Genomic DNA, 19159 nt, shown 5'->3' on the forward strand with positions numbered 1-19159 from the left:
GCACTTTGAAAATGGCATAAAACCCCCATTTCGTCCAGATTATGGCTCGAGTGCCGCAATTAACATGGGTCTTTAATGGACGCCTGACAATTAACCCCTGGATTAAAAATTTTTGTGCCACCTGTATCGCTTTGGATTGATTAAAACTTGGTATTCCTGGAGTTTGAGTCTCTTTAAAGGTGACTGAACTTATTGGGGGCACTTTGAAAATGGCATAAAACCCCCATTTCGTCCAGATTATGGCTCGAGTGCCGCAATTAACAAGGGTCTTTAATGGACGCCTGACAATTAACCCCTGGATTAAAAATTTTTGTGCCACCTGTATCGCTTTGGATTGATTAAAACTTGGTATTCCTGGAGTTTGAGTCTCTTTAAAGGTGACTGAACTTATTGGGGGCACTTTGAAAATGGCATAAAACCCCCATTTCGTCCAGATTATGGCTCGAGTGCCGCAATTAACATGGGTCTTTAATGGACGCCTGACAATTAACCCTGGATTAAAAATTTTTGTGCCACCTGTATCGCTTTGGATTGATTGAAACTTGGTATTCCTGGAGTTTGAGTCTCTTTAAAGGTGACTGAACTTATTGGGGGCACTTTGAAAATGGCATAAAACCCCCATTTCGTCCAGATTATGGCTCGAGTGCCGCAATTAACAAGGGTCTTTAATGGACGCCTGACAATTAACCCCTGGATTAAAAATTTTTGTGCCACCTGTATCGCTTTGGATTGATTGAAACTTGGTATTCCTGGAGTTTGAGTCTCTTTAAAGGTGACTGAACTTATTGGGGGCACTTTGAAAATGGCATAAAACCCCCATTTCGTCCAGATTATGGCTCGAGTGCCGCAATTAACATGGGTCTTTAATGGACGCCTGACAATTAACCCCTGGATTAAAAATTTTTGTGCCACCTGTATCGCTTTGGATTGATTGAAACTTGGTATTCCTGGAGTTTGAGTCTCTTTAAAGGTGACTGAACTTATTGGGGGCACTTTGAAAATGGCATAAAACCCCATTTCGTCCAGATTATGGCTCGAGTGCCGCAATTAACATGGGTCTTTAATGGACGCCTGACAATTAACCCCTGGATTAAAAATTTTTGTGCCACCTGTATCGCTTTGGATTGAGTAGAACTTGGTATTCCTGGAGTTTGAGTCTCTTTAAAGGTGACTGAACTTATTGGGGGCACTTTGAAAATGGCATAAAACCCCCATTTCGTCCAGATTATGGCTCGAGTGCCGCAATTAACATGGGTCTTTAATGGACGCCTGACAATTAACCCCTGGATTAAAAATTTTTGTGCCACCTGTATCGCTTTGGATTGATTAAAACTTGGTATTCCTGGAGTTTGAGTCTCTTTAAAGGTGACTGAACTTATTGGGGGCACTTTGAAAATGGCATAAAACCCCCATTTCGTCCAGATTATGGCTCGAGTGCCGCAATTAACAAGGGTCTTTAATGGACGCCTGACAATTAACCCCTGGATTAAAAATTTTTGTGCCACCTGTATCGCTTTGGATTGATTAAAACTTGGTATTCCTGGAGTTTGAGTCTCTTTAAAGGTGACTGAACTTATTGGGGGCACTTTGAAAATGGCATAAAACCCCCATTTCGTCCAGATTATGGCTCGAGTGCCGCAATTAACATGGGTCTTTAATGGACGCCTGACAATTAACCCCTGGATTAAAAATTTTTGTGCCACCTGTATCGCTTTGGATTGATTAAAACTTGGTATTCCTGGAGTTTGAGTCTCTTTAAAGGTGACTGAACTTATTGGGGGCACTTTGAAAATGGCATAAAACCCCCATTTCGTCCAGATTATGGCTCGAGTGCCGCAATTAACAAGGGTCTTTAATGGACGCCTGACAATTAACCCCTGGATTAAAAATTTTTGTGCCACCTGTATCGCTTTGGATTGATTGAAACTTGGTATTCCTGGAGTTTGAGTCTCTTTAAAGGTGACTGAACTTATTGGGGGCACTTTGAAAATGGCATAAAACCCCCATTTCGTCCAGATTATGGCTCGAGTGCCGCAATTAACATGGGTCTTTAATGGACGCCTGACAATTAACCCCTGGATTAAAAATTTTTGTGCCACCTGTATCGCTTTGGATTGATTGAAACTTGGTATTCCTGGAGTTTGAGTCTCTTTAAAGGTGACTGAACTTATTGGGGGCACTTTGAAAATGGCATAAAACCCCATTTCGTCCAGATTATGGCTCGAGTGCCGCAATTAACAAGGGTCTTTAATGGACGCCTGACAATTAACCCCTGGATTAAAAATTTTTGTGCCACCTGTATCGCTTTGGATTGATTAAAACTTGGTATTCCTGGAGTTTGAGTCTCTTTAAAGGTGACTGAACTTATTGGGGGCACTTTGAAAATGGCATAAAACCCCCATTTCGTCCAGATTAGGGCTCGAGTGCCGCAATTAACATGGGTCTTTAATGGACGCCTGACAATTAACCCCTGGATTAAAAATTTTTGTGCCACCTGTATCGCTTTGGATTGATTAAAACTTGGTATTCCTGGAGTTTGAGTCTCTTTAAAGGTGACTGAACTTATTGGGGGCACTTTGAAAATGGCATAAAACCCCCATTTCGTCCAGATTATGGCTCGAGTGCCGCAATTAACAAGGGTCTTTAATGGACGCCTGACAATTAACCCCTGGATTAAAAATTTTTGTGCCACCTGTATCGCTTTGGATTGATTAAAACTTGGTATTCCTGGAGTTTGAGTCTCTTTAAAGGTGACTGAACTTATTGGGGGCACTTTGAAAATGGCATAAAACCCCCATTTCGTCCAGATTATGGCTCGAGTGCCGCAATTAACATGGGTCTTTAATGGACGCCTGACAATTAACCCCTGGATTAAAAATTTTTGTGCCACCTGTATCGCTTTGGATTGATTGAAACTTGGTATTCCTGGAGTTTGAGTCTCTTTAAAGGTGACTGAACTTATTGGGGGCACTTTGAAAATGGCATAAAACCCCCATTTCGTCCAGATTATGGCTCGAGTGCCGCAATTAACAAGGGTCTTTAATGGACGCCTGACAATTAACCCCTGGATTAAAAATTTTTGTGCCACCTGTATCGCTTTGGATTGATTGAAACTTGGTATTCCTGGAGTTTGAGTCTCTTTAAAGGTGACTGAACTTATTGGGGGCACTTTGAAAATGGCATAAAACCCCCATTTCGTCCAGATTATGGCTCGAGTGCCGCAATTAACATGGGTCTTTAATGGACGCCTGACAATTAACCCCTGGATTAAAAATTTTTGTGCCACCTGTATCGCTTTGGATTGATTGAAACTTGGTATTCCTGGAGTTTGAGTCTCTTTAAAGGTGACTGAACTTATTGGGGGCACTTTGAAAATGGCATAAAACCCCCATTTCGTCCAGATTATGGCTCGAGTGCCGCAATTAACATGGGTCTTTAATGGACGCCTGACAATTAACCCCTGGATTAAAAATTTTTGTGCCACCTGTATCGCTTTGGATTGAGTAGAACTTGGTATTCCTGGAGTTTGAGTCTCTTTAAAGGTGACTGAACTTATTGGGGGCACTTTGAAAATGGCATAAAACCCCCATTTCGTCCAGATTATGGCTCGAGTGCCGCAATTAACATGGGTCTTTAATGGACGCCTGACAATTAACCCCTGGATTAAAAATTTTTGTGCCACCTGTATCGCTTTGGATTGATTAAAACTTGGTATTCCTGGAGTTTGAGTCTCTTTAAAGGTGACTGAACTTATTGGGGGCACTTTGAAAATGGCATAAAACCCCCATTTCGTCCAGATTATGGCTCGAGTGCCGCAATTAACAAGGGTCTTTAATGGACGCCTGACAATTAACCCCTGGATTAAAAATTTTTGTGCCACCTGTATCGCTTTGGATTGATTAAAACTTGGTATTCCTGGAGTTTGAGTCTCTTTAAAGGTGACTGAACTTATTGGGGGCACTTTGAAAATGGCATAAAACCCCCATTTCGTCCAGATTATGGCTCGAGTGCCGCAATTAACATGGGTCTTTAATGGACGCCTGACAATTAACCCCTGGATTAAAAATTTTTGTGCCACCTGTATCGCTTTGGATTGATTAAAACTTGGTATTCCTGGAGTTTGAGTCTCTTTAAAGGTGACTGAACTTATTGGGGGCACTTTGAAAATGGCATAAAACCCCCATTTCGTCCAGATTATGGCTCGAGTGCCGCAATTAACAAGGGTCTTTAATGGACGCCTGACAATTAACCCCTGGATTAAAAATTTTTGTGCCACCTGTATCGCTTTGGATTGATTGAAACTTGGTATTCCTGGAGTTTGAGTCTCTTTAAAGGTGACTGAACTTATTGGGGGCACTTTGAAAATGGCATAAAACCCCCATTTCGTCCAGATTATGGCTCGAGTGCCGCAATTAACATGGGTCTTTAATGGACGCCTGACAATTAACCCCTGGATTAAAAATTTTTGTGCCACCTGTATCGCTTTGGATTGATTGAAACTTGGTATTCCTGGAGTTTGAGTCTCTTTAAAGGTGACTGAACTTATTGGGGGCACTTTGAAAATGGCATAAAACCCCCATTTCGTCCAGATTATGGCTCGAGTGCCGCAATTAACAAGGGTCTTTAATGGACGCCTGACAATTAACCCCTGGATTAAAAATTTTTGTGCCACCTGTATCGCTTTGGATTGAGTAGAACTTGGTATTCCTGGAGTTTGAGTCTCTTTAAAGGTGACTGAACTTATTGGGGGCACTTTGAAAATGGCATAAAACCCCCATTTCGTCCAGATTATGGCTCGAGTGCCGCAATTAACATGGGTCTTTAATGGACGCCTGACAATTAACCCCTGGATTAAAAATTTTTGTGCCACCTGTATCGCTTTGGATTGATTAAAACTTGGTATTCCTGGAGTTTGAGTCTCTTTAAAGGTGACTGAACTTATTGGGGGCACTTTGAAAATGGCATAAAACCCCCATTTCGTCCAGATTATGGCTCGAGTGCCGCAATTAACAAGGATCTTTAATGGACGCCTGACAATTAACCCCTAGATTAAAAATTTTTGTGCCACCTGTATCGCTTTGGATTGATTAAAACTTGGTATTCCTGGAGTTTGAGTCTCTTTAAAGGTGACTGAACTTATTGGGGGCACTTTGAAAATGGCATAAAACCCCCATTTCGTCCAGATTATGGCTCGAGTGCCGCAATTAACATGGGTCTTTAATGGACGCCTGACAATTAACCCCTGGATTAAAAATTTTTGTGCCACCTGTATCGCTTTGGATTGATTAAAACTTGGTATTCCTGGAGTTTGAGTCTCTTTAAAGGTGACTGAACTTATTGGGGGCACTTTGAAAATGGCATAAAACCCCCATTTCGTCCAGATTATGGCTCGAGTGCCGCAATTAACAAGGGTCTTTAATGGACGCCTGACAATTAACCCCTGGATTAAAAATTTTTGTGCCACCTGTATCGCTTTGGATTGATTAAAACTTGGTATTCCTGGAGTTTGAGTCTCTTTAAAGGTGACTGAACTTATTGGGGGCACTTTGAAAATGGCATAAAACCCCCATTTCGTCCAGATTATGGCTCGAGTGCCGCAATTAACAAGGGTCTTTAATGGACGCCTGACAATTAACCCCTGGATTAAAAATTTTTGTGCCACCTGTATCGCTTTGGATTGATTAAAACTTGGTATTCCTGGAGTTTGAGTCTCTTTAAAGGTGACTGAACTTATTGGGGGCACTTTGAAAATGGCATAAAACCCCCATTTCGTCCAGATTATGGCTCGAGTGCCGCAATTAACATGGGTCTTTAATGGACGCCTGACAATTAACCCCTGGATTAAAAATTTTTGTGCCACCTGTATCGCTTTGGATTGATTAAAACTTGGTATTCCTGGAGTTTGAGTCTCTTTAAAGGTGACTGAACTTATTGGGGGCACTTTGAAAATGGCATAAAACCCCCATTTCGTCCAGATTATGGCTCGAGTGCCGCAATTAACAAGGGTCTTTAATGGACGCCTGACAATTAACCCCTGGATTAAAAATTTTTGTGCCACCTGTATCGCTTTGGATTGATTAAAACTTGGTATTCCTGGAGTTTGAGTCTCTTTAAAGGTGACTGAACTTATTGGGGGCACTTTGAAAATGGCATAAAACCCCCATTTCGTCCAGATTATGGCTCGAGTGCCGCAATTAACATGGGTCTTTAATGGACGCCTGACAATTAACCCCTGGATTAAAAATTTTTGTGCCACCTGTATCGCTTTGGATTGATTGAAACTTGGTATTCCTGGAGTTTGAGTCTCTTTAAAGGTGACTGAACTTATTGGGGGCACTTTGAAAATGGCATAAAACCCCCATTTCGTCCAGATTATGGCTCGAGTGCCGCAATTAACAAGGGTCTTTAATGGACGCCTGACAATTAACCCCTGGATTAAAAATTTTTGTGCCACCTGTATCGCTTTGGATTGAGTAGAACTTGGTATTCCTGGAGTTTGAGTCTCTTTAAAGGTGACTGAACTTATTGGGGGCACTTTGAAAATGGCATAAAACCCCCATTTCGTCCAGATTATGGCTCGAGTGCCGCAATTAACATGGGTCTTTAATGGACGCCTGACAATTAACCCCTGGATTAAAAATTTTTGTGCCACCTGTATCGCTTTGGATTGATTAAAACTTGGTATTCCTGGAGTTTGAGTCTCTTTAAAGGTGACTGAACTTATTGGGGGCACTTTGAAAATGGCATAAAACCCCCATTTCGTCCAGATTATGGCTCGAGTGCCGCAATTAACAAGGGTCTTTAATGGACGCCTGACAATTAACCCCTGGATTAAAAATTTTTGTGCCACCTGTATCGCTTTGGATTGATTGAAACTTGGTATTCCTGGAGTTTGAGTCTCTTTAAAGGTGACTGAACTTATTGGGGGCACTTTGAAAATGGCATAAAACCCCCATTTCGTCCAGATTATGGCTCGAGTGCCGCAATTAACAAGGGTCTTTAATGGACGCCTGACAATTAACCCCTGGATTAAAAATTTTTGTGCCACCTGTATCGCTTTGGATTGATTAAAACTTGGTATTCCTGGAGTTTGAGTCTCTTTAAAGGTGACTGAACTTATTGGGGGCACTTTGAAAATGGCATAAAACCCCCATTTCGTCCAGATTATGGCTCGAGTGCCGCAATTAACATGGGTCTTTAATGGACGCCTGACAATTAACCCCTGGATTAAAAATTTTTGTGCCACCTGTATCGCTTTGGATTGATTAAAACTTGGTATTCCTGGAGTTTGAGTCTCTTTAAAGGTGACTGAACTTATTGGGGGCACTTTGAAAATGGCATAAAACCCCCATTTCGTCCAGATTATGGTTCGAGTGCCGCAATTAACAAGGGTCTTTAATGGACGCCTGACAATTAACCCCTGGATTAAAAATTTTTGTGCCACCTGTATCGCTTTGGATTGATTAAAACTTGGTATTCCTGGAGTTTGAGTCTCTTTAAAGGTGACTGAACTTATTGGGGGCACTTTGAAAATGGCATAAAACCCCCATTTCGTCCAGATTATGGCTCGAGTGCCGCAATTAACATGGGTCTTTAATGGACGCCTGACAATTAACCCCTGGATTAAAAATTTTTGTGCCACCTGTATCGCTTTGGATTGATTGAAACTTGGTATTCCTGGAGTTTGAGTCTCTTTAAAGGTGACTGAACTTATTGGGGGCACTTTGAAAATGGCATAAAACCCCCATTTCGTCCAGATTATGGCTCGAGTGCCGCAATTAACATGGGTCTTTAATGGACGCCTGACAATTAACCCCTGGATTAAAAATTTTTGTGTCACCTGTATCGCTTTGGATTGATTAAAACTTGGTATTCCTGGAGTTTGAGTCTCTTTAAAGGTGACTGAACTTATTGGGGGCACTTTGAAAATGGCATAAAACCCCCATTTCGTCCAGATTATGGCTCGAGTGCCGCAATTAACATGGGTCTTTAATGGACGCCTGACAATTAACCCCTGGATTAAAAATTTTTGTGCCACCTGTATCGCTTTGGATTGATTAAAACTTGGTATTCCTGGAGTTTGAGTCTCTTTAAAGGTGACTGAACTTATTGGGGGCACTTTGAAAATGGCATAAAACCCCCATTTCGTCCAGATTATGGCTCGAGTGAGGCAATTAACAAGGGTCTTTAATGGACGCCTGACAATTAACCCCTGGATTAAAAATTTTTGTGCCACCTGTATCGCTTTGGATTGATTGAAACTTGGTATTCCTGGAGTTTGAGTCTCTTTAAAGGTGACTGAACTTATTGGGGGCACTTTGAAAATGGCATAAAACCCCCATTTCGTCCAGATTATGGCTCGAGTGCCGCAATTAACATGGGTCTTTAATGGACGCCTGACAATTAACCCCTGGATTAAAAATTTTTGTGAAACCTGTATCGCTTTGGATTGATTGAAACTTGGTATTCCTGGAGTTTGAGTCTCTTTAAAGGTGACTGAACTTATTGGGGGCACTTTGAAAATGGCATAAAACCCCCATTTCGTCCAGATTATGGCTCGAGTGCCGCAATTAACAAGGGTCTTTAATGGACGCCTGACAATTAACCCCTGGATTAAAAATTTTTGTGCCACCTGTATCGCTTTGGATTGATTAAAACTTGGTATTCCTGGAGTTTGAGTCTCTTTAAAGGTGACTGAACTTATTGGGGGCACTTTGAAAATGGCATAAAACCCCCATTTCGTCCAGATTATGGCTCGAGTGCCGCAATTAACATGGGTCTTTAATGGACGCCTGACAATTAACCCCTGGATTAAAAATTTTTGTGCCACCTGTATCGCTTTGGATTGATTAAAACTTGGTATTCCTGGAGTTTGAGTCTCTTTAAAGGTGACTGAACTTATTGGGGGCACTTTGAAAATGGCATAAAACCCCCATTTCGTCCAGATTATGGCTCGAGTGCCGCAATTAACAAGGATCTTTAATGGACGCCTGACAATTAACCCCTGGATTAAAAATTTTTGTGCCACCTGTATCGCTTTGGATTGATTAAAACTTGGTATTCCTGGAGTTTGAGTCTCTTTAAAGGTGACTGAACTTATTGGGGGCACTTTGAAAATGGCATAAAACCCCCATTTCGTCCAGATTATGGCTCGAGTGCCGCAATTAACATGGGTCTTTAATGGACGCCTGACAATTAACCCCTGGATTAAAAATTTTTGTGCCACCTGTATCGCTTTGGATTGATTAAAACTTGGTATTCCTGGAGTTTGAGTCTCTTTAAAGGTGACTGAACTTATTGGGGGCACTTTGAAAATGGCATAAAACCCCCATTTCGTCCAGATTATGGCTCGAGTGCCGCAATTAACAAGGGTCTTTAATGGACGCCTGACAATTAACCCCTTGATTAAAAATTTTTGTGCCACCTGTATCGCTTTGGATTGATTGAAACTTGGTATTCCTGGAGTTTGAGTCTCTTTAAAGGTGACTGAACTTATTGGGGGCACTTTGAAAATGGCATAAAACCCCCATTTCGTCCAGATTATGGCTCGAGTGCCGCAATTAACAAGGGTCTTTAATGGACGCCTGACAATTAACCCCTGGATTAAAAATTTTTGTGCCACCTGTATCGCTTTGGATTGATTAAAACTTGGTATTCCTGGAGTTTGAGTCTCTTTAAAGGTGACTGAACTTATTGGGGGCACTTTGAAAATGGCATAAAACCCCCATTTCGTCCAGATTAGGGCTCGAGTGCCGCAATTAACATGGGTCTTTAATGGACGCCTGACAATTAACCCCTGGATTAAAAATTTTTGTGCCACCTGTATCGCTTTGGATTGATTGAAACTTGGTATTCCTGGAGTTTGAGTCTCTTTAAAGGTGACTGAACTTATTGGGGGCACTTTGAAAATGGCATAAAACCCCCATTTCGTCCAGATTATGGCTCGAGTGCCGCAATTAACAAGGGTCTTTAATGGACGCCTGACAATTAACCCCTGGATTAAAAATTTTTGTGCCACCTGTATCGCTTTGGATTGATTAAAACTTGGTATTCCTGGAGTTTGAGTCTCTTTAAAGGTGACTGAACTTATTGGGGGCACTTTGAAAATGGCATAAAACCCCCATTTCGTCCAGATTATGGCTCGAGTGCCGCAATTAACAAGGGTCTTTAATGGACGCCTGACAATTAACCCCTGGATTAAAAATTTTTGTGCCACCTGTATCGCTTTGGATTGATTAAAACTTGGTATTCCTGGAGTTTGAGTCTCTTTAAAGGTGACTGAACTTATTGGGGGCACTTTGAAAATGGCATAAAACCCCCATTTCGTCCAGATTATGGCTCGAGTGCCGCAATTAACATGGGTCTTTAATGGACGCCTGACAATTAACCCCTGGATTAAAAATTTTTGTGCCACCTGTATCGCTTTGGATTGATTAAAACTTGGTATTCCTGGAGTTTGAGTCTCTTTAAAGGTGACTGAACTTATTGGGGGCACTTTGAAAATGGCATAAAACCCCCATTTCGTCCAGATTATGGCTCGAGTGCCGCAATTAACAAGGGTCTTTAATGGACGCCTGACAATTAACCCCTGGATTAAAAATTTTTGTGCCACCTGTATCGCTTTGGATTGATTGAAACTTGGTATTCCTGGAGTTTGAGTCTCTTTAAAGGTGACTGAAATTATTGGGGGCACTTTGAAAATGGCATAAAACCCCCATTTCGTCCAGATTATGGCTCGAGTGCCGCAATTAACATGGGTCTTTAATGGACGCCTGACAATTAACCCCTGGATTAAAAATTTTTGTGCCATCTGTATCGCTTTGGATTGATTGAAACTTGGTATTCCTGGAGTTTGAGTCTCTTTAAAGGTGACTGAACTTATTGGGGGCACTTTGAAAATGGCATAAAACCCCCATTTCGTCCAGATTATGGCTCGAGTGCCGCAATTAACAAGGATCTTTAATGGACGCCTGACAATTAACCCCTGGATTAAAAATTTTTGTGCCACCTGTATCGCTTTGGATTGATTAAAACTTGGTATTCCTGGAGTTTGAGTCTCTTTAAAGGTGACTGAACTTATTGGGGGCACTTTGAAAATGGCATAAAACCCCCATTTCGTCCAGATTATGGCTCGAGTGCCGCAATTAACATGGGTCTTTAATGGACGCCTGACAATTAACCCCTGGATTAAAAATTTTTGTGCCACCTGTATCGCTTTGGATTAATTAAAACTTGGTATTCCTGGAGTTTGAGTCTCTTTAAAGGTGACTGAACTTATTGGGGGCACTTTGAAAATGGCATAAAACCCCCATTTCGTCCAGATTATGGCTCGAGTGCCGCAATTAACAAGGATCTTTAATGGACGCCTGACAATTAACCCCTGGATTAAAAATTTTTGTGCCACCTGTATCGCTTTGGATTGATTAAAACTTGGTATTCCTGGAGTTTGAGTCTCTTTAAAGGTGACTGAACTTATTGGGGGCACTTTGAAAATGGCATAAAACCCCCATTTCGTCCAGATTATGGCTCGAGTGCCGCAATTAACATGGGTCTTTAATGGACGCCTGACAATTAACCCCTGGATTAAAAATTTTTGTGCCACCTGTATCGCTTTGGATTGATTAAAACTTGGTATTCCTGGAGTTTGAGTCTCTTTAAAGGTGACTGAACTTATTGGGGGCACTTTGAAAATGGCATAAAACCCCCATTTCGTCCAGATTATGGCTCGAGTGCCGCAATTAACAAGGGTCTTTAATGGACGCCTGACAATTAACCCCTGGATTAAAAATTTTTGTGCCACCTGTATCGCTTTGGATTGATTGAAACTTGGTATTCCTGGAGTTTGAGTCTCTTTAAAGGTGACTGAACTTATTGGGGGCACTTTGAAAATGGCATAAAACCCCCATTTCGTCCAGATTATGGCTCGAGTGCCGCAATTAACATGGGTCTTTAATGGACGCCTGACAATTAACCCCTGGATTAAAAATTTTTGTGCCACCTGTATCGCTTTGGATTGATTGAAACTTGGTATTCCTGGAGTTTGAGTCTCTTTAAAGGTGACTGAACTTATTGGGGGCACTTTGAAAATGGCATAAAACCCCCATTTCGTCCAGATTATGGCTCGAGTGCCGCAATTAACAAGGGTCTTTAATGGACGCCTGACAATTAACCCCTGGATTAAAAATTTTTGTGCCACCTGTATCGCTTTGGATTGATTAAAACTTGGTATTCCTGGAGTTTGAGTCTCTTTAAAGGTGACTGAACTTATTGGGGGCACTTTGAAAATGGCATAAAACCCCCATTTCGTCCAGATTATGGCTCGAGTGCCGCAATTAACATGGGTCTTTAATGGACGCCTGACAATTAACCCCTGGATTAAAAATTTTTGTGCCACCTGTATCGCTTTGGATTGATTAAAACTTGGTATTCCTGGAGTTTGAGTCTCTTTAAAGGTGACTGAACTTATTGGGGGCACTTTGAAAATGGCATAAAACCCCCATTTTGTCCAGATTATGGCTCGAGTGCCGCAATTAACAAGGGTCTTTAATGGACGCCTGACAATTAACCCCTGGATTAAAAATTTTTGTGCCACCTGTATCGCTTTGGATTGATTGAAACTTTGTATTCCTGGAGTTTGAGTCTCTTTAAAGGTGACTGAACTTATTGGGGGCACTTTGAAAATGGCATAAAACCCCCATTTCGTCCAGATTATGGCTCGAGTGCCGCAATTAACATGGGTCTTTAATGGACGCCTGACAATTAACCCCTGGATTAAAAATTTTTGTGCCACCTGTATCGCTTTGGATTGATTAAAACTTGGTATTCCTGGAGTTTGAGTCTCTTTAAAGGTGACTGAACTTATTGGGGGCACTTTGAAAATGGCATAAAACCCCCATTTCGTCCAGATTATGGCTCGAGTGCCGCAATTAACAAGGGTCTTTAATGGACGCCTGACAATTAACCCCTGGATTAAAAATTTTTGTGCCACCTGTATCGCTTTGGATTGATTAAAACTTGGTATTCCTGGAGTTTGAGTCTCTTTAAAGGTGACTGAACTTATTGGGGGCACTTTGAAAATGGCATAAAACCCCCATTTCGTCCAGATTATGGCTCGAGTGCCGCAATTAACATGGGTCTTTAATGGACGCCTGACAATTAACCCCTGGATTAAAAATTTTTGTGCCACCTGTATCGCTTTGGATTGATTGAAACTTGGTATTCCTGGAGTTTGAGTCTCTTTAAAGGTGACTGAACTTATTGGGGGCACTTTGAAAATGGCATAAAACCCCCATTTCGTCCAGATTATGGCTCGAGTGCCGCAATTAACAAGGGTCTTTAATGGACGCCTGACAATTAACCCCTGGATTAAAAATTTTTGTGCCACCTGTATCGCTTTGGATTGATTAAAACTTGGTATTCCTGGAGTTTGAGTCTCTTTAAAGGTGACTGAACTTATTGGGGGCACTTTGAAAATGGCATAAAACCCCCATTTCGTCCAGATTATGGCTCGAGTGCCGCAATTAACATGGGTCTTTAATGGACGCCTGACAATTAACCCCTGGATTAAAATTTTTGTGCCACCTGTATCGCTTTGGATTAATTAAAACTTGGTATTCCTGGAGTTTGAGTCTCTTTAAAGGTGACTGAACTTATTGGGGGCACTTTGAAAATGGCATAAAACCCCCATTTCGTCCAGATTATGGCTCGAGTGCCGCAATTAACAAGGGTCTTTAATGGACGCCTGACAATTAACCCCTGGATTAAAAATTTTTGTGCCACCTGTATCGCTTTGGATTGATTGAAACTTGGTATTCCTGGAGTTTGAGTCTCTTTAAAGGTGACTGAACTTATTGGGGGCACTTTGAAAATGGCATAAAACCCCCATTTCGTCCAGATTATGGCTCGAGTGCCGCAATTAACATGGGTCTTTAATGGACGCCTGACAATTAACCCCTGGATTAAAAATTTTTGTGCCACCTGTATCGCTTTGGATTGATTGAAACTTGGTATTCCTGGAGTTTGAGTCTCTTTAAAGGTGACTGAACTTATTGGGGGCACTTTGAAAATGGCATAAAACCCCCATTTCGTCCAGATTATGGCTCGAGTGCCGCAATTAACAAGGGTCTTTAATGGACGCCTGACAATTAACCCCTGGATTAAAAATTTTTGTGCCACCTGTATCGCTTTGGATTGATTAAAACTTGGTATTCCTGGAGTTTGAGTCTCTTTAAAGGTGACTGAACTTATTGGGGGCACTTTGAAAATGGCATAAAACCCCCATTTCGTCCAGATTATGGCTCGAGTGCCGCAATTAACATGGGTCTTTAATGGACGCCTGACAATTAACCCCTGGATTAAAAATTTTTGTGCCACCTGTATCGCTTTGGATTGATTGAAACTTGGTATTCCTGGAGTTTGAGTCTCTTTAAAGGTGACTGAACTTATTGGGGGCACTTTGAAAATGGCATAAAACCCCCATTTCGTCCAGATTATGGCTCGAGTGCCGCAATTAACAAGGATCTTTAATGGACGCCTGACAATTAACCCCTGGATTAAAAATTTTTGTGCCACCTGTATCGCTTTGGATTGATTAAAACTTGGTATTCCTGGAGTTTGAGTCTCTTTAAAGGTGACTGAACTTATTGGGGGCACTTTGAAAATGGCATAAAACCCCCATTTCGTCCAGATTATGGCTCGAGTGCCGCAATTAACATGGGTCTTTAATGGACGCCTGACAATTAACCCCTGGATTAAAAATTTTTGTGCCACCTGTATCGCTTTGGATTGATTAAAACTTGGTATTCCTGGAGTTTGAGTCTCTTTAAAGGTGACTGAACTTATTGGGGGCACTTTGAAAATGGCATAAAACCCCCATTTCGTCCAGATTATGGCTCGAGTGCCACAATTAACAAGGGTCTTTAATGGACGCCTGACAATTAACCCCTGGATTAAAAATTTTTGTACCACCTGTATCGCTTTGGATTGATTGAAACTTGGTATTCCTGGAGTTTGAGTCTCTTTAAAGGTGACTGAACTTATTGGGGGCACTTTGAAAATGGCATAAAACCCCCATTTCGTCCAGATTATGGCTCGAGTGCCGCAATTAACATGGGTCTTTAATGGACGCCTGACAATTAACCCCTGCATTAAAAAATTTTGTGCCACCTGTATCGCTTTGGATTGATTGAAACTTGGTATTCCTGGAGTTTGAGTCTCTTTAAAGGTGACTGAACTTATTGGGGGCACTTTGAAAATGGCATAAAACCCCCATTTCGTCCAGATTATGGCTCGAGTGCCGCAATTAACAAGGGTCTTTAATGGACGCCTGACAATTAACCCCTGGATTAAAAATTTTTGTGCCACCTGTATCGCTTTGGATTGAGTAGAACTTGGTATTCCTGGAGTTTGAGTCTCTTTAAAGGTGACTGAACTTATTGGGGGCACTTTGAAAATGGCATAAAACCCCCATTTCGTCCAGATTATGGCTCGAGTGCCGCAATTAACAAGGGTCTTTAATGGACGCCTGACAATTAACCCCTGGATTAAAAATTTTTGTGCCACCTGTATCGCTTTGGATTGATTAAAACTTGGTATTCCTGGAGTTTGAGTCTCTTTAAAGGTGACTGAACTTATTGGGGGCACTTTGAAAATGGCATAAAACCCCCATTTCGTCCAGATTATGGCTCGAGTGCCGCAATTAACAAGGGTCTTTAATGGACGCCTGACAATTAACCCCTGGATTAAAAATTTTTGTGCCACCTGTATCGCTTTGGATTGATTAAAACTTGGTATTCCTGGAGTTTGAGTCTCTTTAAAGGTGACTGAACTTATTGGGGGCACTTTGAAAATGGCATAAAACCCCCATTTCGTCCAGATTATGGCTCGAGTGCCGCAATTAACATGGGTCTTTAATGGACGCCTGACAATTAACCCCTGGATTAAAAATTTTTGTGCCACCTGTATCGCTTTGGATTAATTAAAACTTGGTATTCCTGGAGTTTGAGTCTCTTTAAAGGTGACTGAACTTATTGGGGGCACTTTGAAAATGGCATAAAACCCCCATTTCGTCCAGATTATGGCTCGAGTGCCGCAATTAACAAGGGTCTTTAATGGACGCCTGACAATTAACCCCTGGATTAAAAATTTTTGTGCCACCTGTATCGCTTTGGATTAATTAAAACTTGGTATTCCTGGAGTTTGAGTCTCTTTAAAGGTGACTGAACTTATTGGGGGCACTTTGAAAATGGCATAAAACCCCCATTTCGTCCAGATTATGGCTCGAGTGCCGCAATTAACATGGGTCTTTAATGGACGCCTGACAATTAACCCCTGGATTAAAAATTTTTGTGCCACCTGTATCGCTTTGGATTGATTAAAACTTGGTATTCCTGGAGTTTGAGTCTCTTTAAAGGTGACTGAACTTATTGGGGGCACTTTGAAAATGGCATAAAACCCCCATTTCGTCCAGATTATGGCTCGAGTGCCGCAATTAACAAGGGTCTTTAATGGACGCCTGACAATTAACCCTTGGATTAAAAATTTTTGTGCCACCTGTATCGCTTTGGATTGATTAGAACTTGGTATTCCTGGAGTTTGAGTCTCTTTAAAGGTGACTGAACTTATTGGGGGCACTTTGAAAATGGCATAAAACCCCCATTTCGTCCAGATTATGGCTCGAGTGCCGCAATTAACATGGGTCTTTAATGGACGCCTGACAATTAATCCCTGGATTAAAAATTTTTGTGCCACCTGTATCGCTTTGGATTGATTGAAACTTGGTATTCCTGGAGTTTGAGTCTCTTTAAAGGTGACTGAACTTATTGGGGGCACTTTGAAAATGGCATAAAACCCCCATTTCGTCCAGATTATGGCTCGAGTGCCGCAATTAACATGGGTCTTTAATGGACGCCTGACAATTAATCCCTGGATTAAAAATTTTTCTGCCACCTGTATCGCTTTGGATTGATTGAAACTTGGTATTCCTGGAGTTTGAGTCTCTTTAAAGGTGACTGAACTTATTGGGGGCACTTTGAAAATGGCATAAAACCCCATTTCGTCCAGATTAGGGCTCGAGTGCCGCAATTAACATGGGTCTTTAATGGACGCCTGACAATTAACCCCTGGATTAAAAATTTTTGTGCCACCTGTATCGCTTTGGATTGATTGAAACTTGGTATTCCTGGAGTTTGAGTCTCTCTAAAGGTGACTGAACTTATTGGGGGCACTTTGAAAATGGCATAAAACCCCCATTTCGTCCAGATTATGGCTCGATTATGGCTCACCTTTAAAGAGACTCAAACTCCAGGAATACCAAGTTCTACTCAATCCAAAGCGATACAGGTGGCACAAAAATTTTTAATCCAGGGGTTAATTGTCAGGCGTCCATTAAAGACCCATGCAAATTGCGGCACTCGAGCCATAATCAAGCCGAAATGTGGGTTTTATGCCATTTTCAAAGTGCCCCCAATAAGTTCAGTCACCTTTAAAGAGGCTCAAACTCCAGGAATACCAAGTTCTACTCAATCCAAAGCGATACAGGTGGCACAAAAATTTTTAATCCAGGGGTTAATTGTCAGGCGTCCATTAAAGACCCATGCAAATTGCGGCACTCGAGCCATAATCAAGCCGAAATGTGGGTTTTATGCCATTTTCAAAGTGCCCCCAATAAGTTCAGTCACCTTTAAAGAGACTCAAACTCCAGGAATACCAAGTTCTACTCAATCCAAAGCGATACAGGTGGCACAAAAATTTTTAATCCAGGGGTTAATTGTCATTCGTCCATTAAAGACCCATGCAAATTGCGGCACTCGAGCCATAATCAAGCCGAAATGTGGGTTTTATGCCATTTTCAAAGTGCCCCCAATAAGTTCAGTCACCTTTAAAGAGGCTCAAACTCCAGGAATACCAAGTTCTACTCAATCCAAAGCGATACAGGTGGCACAAAATTTTTTAATCCAGGGGTTAATTGTCAGGCGTCCATTAAAGACCCATGCAAATTGCGGCACTCGAGCCATAATCAAGCCGAAATGTGGGTTTTATGCCATTTTCAAAGTGCCCCCAATACGTTCAGTCACCTTTAAAGAGGCTCAAACTCCAGGAATACCAAGTTCTACTCAATCCAAAGCGATACAGGTGGCACAAAAATTTTTAATCCAGGGGTTAATTGTCAGGCGTCCATTAAAGACCCATGCAAATTGCGGCACTCGAGCCATAATCAAGCCGAAATGTGGATTTTATGCCATTTTCAAAGTGCCCCCAATAAGTTCAGTCACCTTTAAAGAGACTCAAACTCCAGGAATACCAAGTTCTACTCAATCCAAAGCGATACAGGTGGCACAAAAATTTTTAATCCAGGGGTTAATTGTCAGGCGTCCATTAAAGACCCATGCAAATTGCGGCACTCGAGCCATAATCAAGCCGAAATGTGGGTTTTATGCCATTTTCAAAGTGCCCCCAATAAGTTCAGTCACCTTTAAAGAGACTCAAACTCCAGGAATACCAAGTTCTACTCAATCCAAAGCGATACAGGTGGCACAAAAATTTTTAATCCAGGGGTTAATTGTCAGGCGTCCATTAAAGACCCATGCAAATTGCGGCACTCGCGCCATAATCAAGCCGAAATGTGGGTTTTATGCCATTTTCAAAGTGCCCCCAATAAGTTCAGTCACCTTTAAAGAGGCTCAAACTCCAGGAATACCAAGTTCTACTCAATCCAAAGCGATACAGGTGGCACAAAAATTTTTAATCCAGGGGTTAATTGTCAGGCGTCCATTAAAGACCCATGCAAATTGCGGCACTCGAGCCATAATCAAGCCGAAATGTGGGTTTTATGCCATTTTCAAAGTGCCCCCAATAAGTTCAGTCACCTTTAAAGAGGCTCAAACTAAAGGAATACCAAGTTCTACTCAATCCAAAGCGATACAGGTGGCACAAAATTTTTTAATCCAGGGGTTAATTGTCAGGCGTCCATTAAAGACCCATGCAAATTGCGGCACTCGAGCCATAATCAAGCCGAAATGTGGGTTTTATGCCATTTTCAAAGTGCCCCCAATAAGTTCAGTCACCTTTAAAGAGACTCAAACTCCAGGAATACCAAGTTCTACTAAATCCAAAGCGATAGAGGTGGCACAAAAATTTTTAATCCAGGGGTTAATTGTCA

This window comes from Lytechinus variegatus, chromosome 10, assembly GCF_018143015.1.
Source record: "Lytechinus variegatus isolate NC3 chromosome 10, Lvar_3.0, whole genome shotgun sequence".
Lineage (NCBI taxonomy): Eukaryota > Metazoa > Echinodermata > Echinoidea > Temnopleuroida > Toxopneustidae > Lytechinus > Lytechinus variegatus.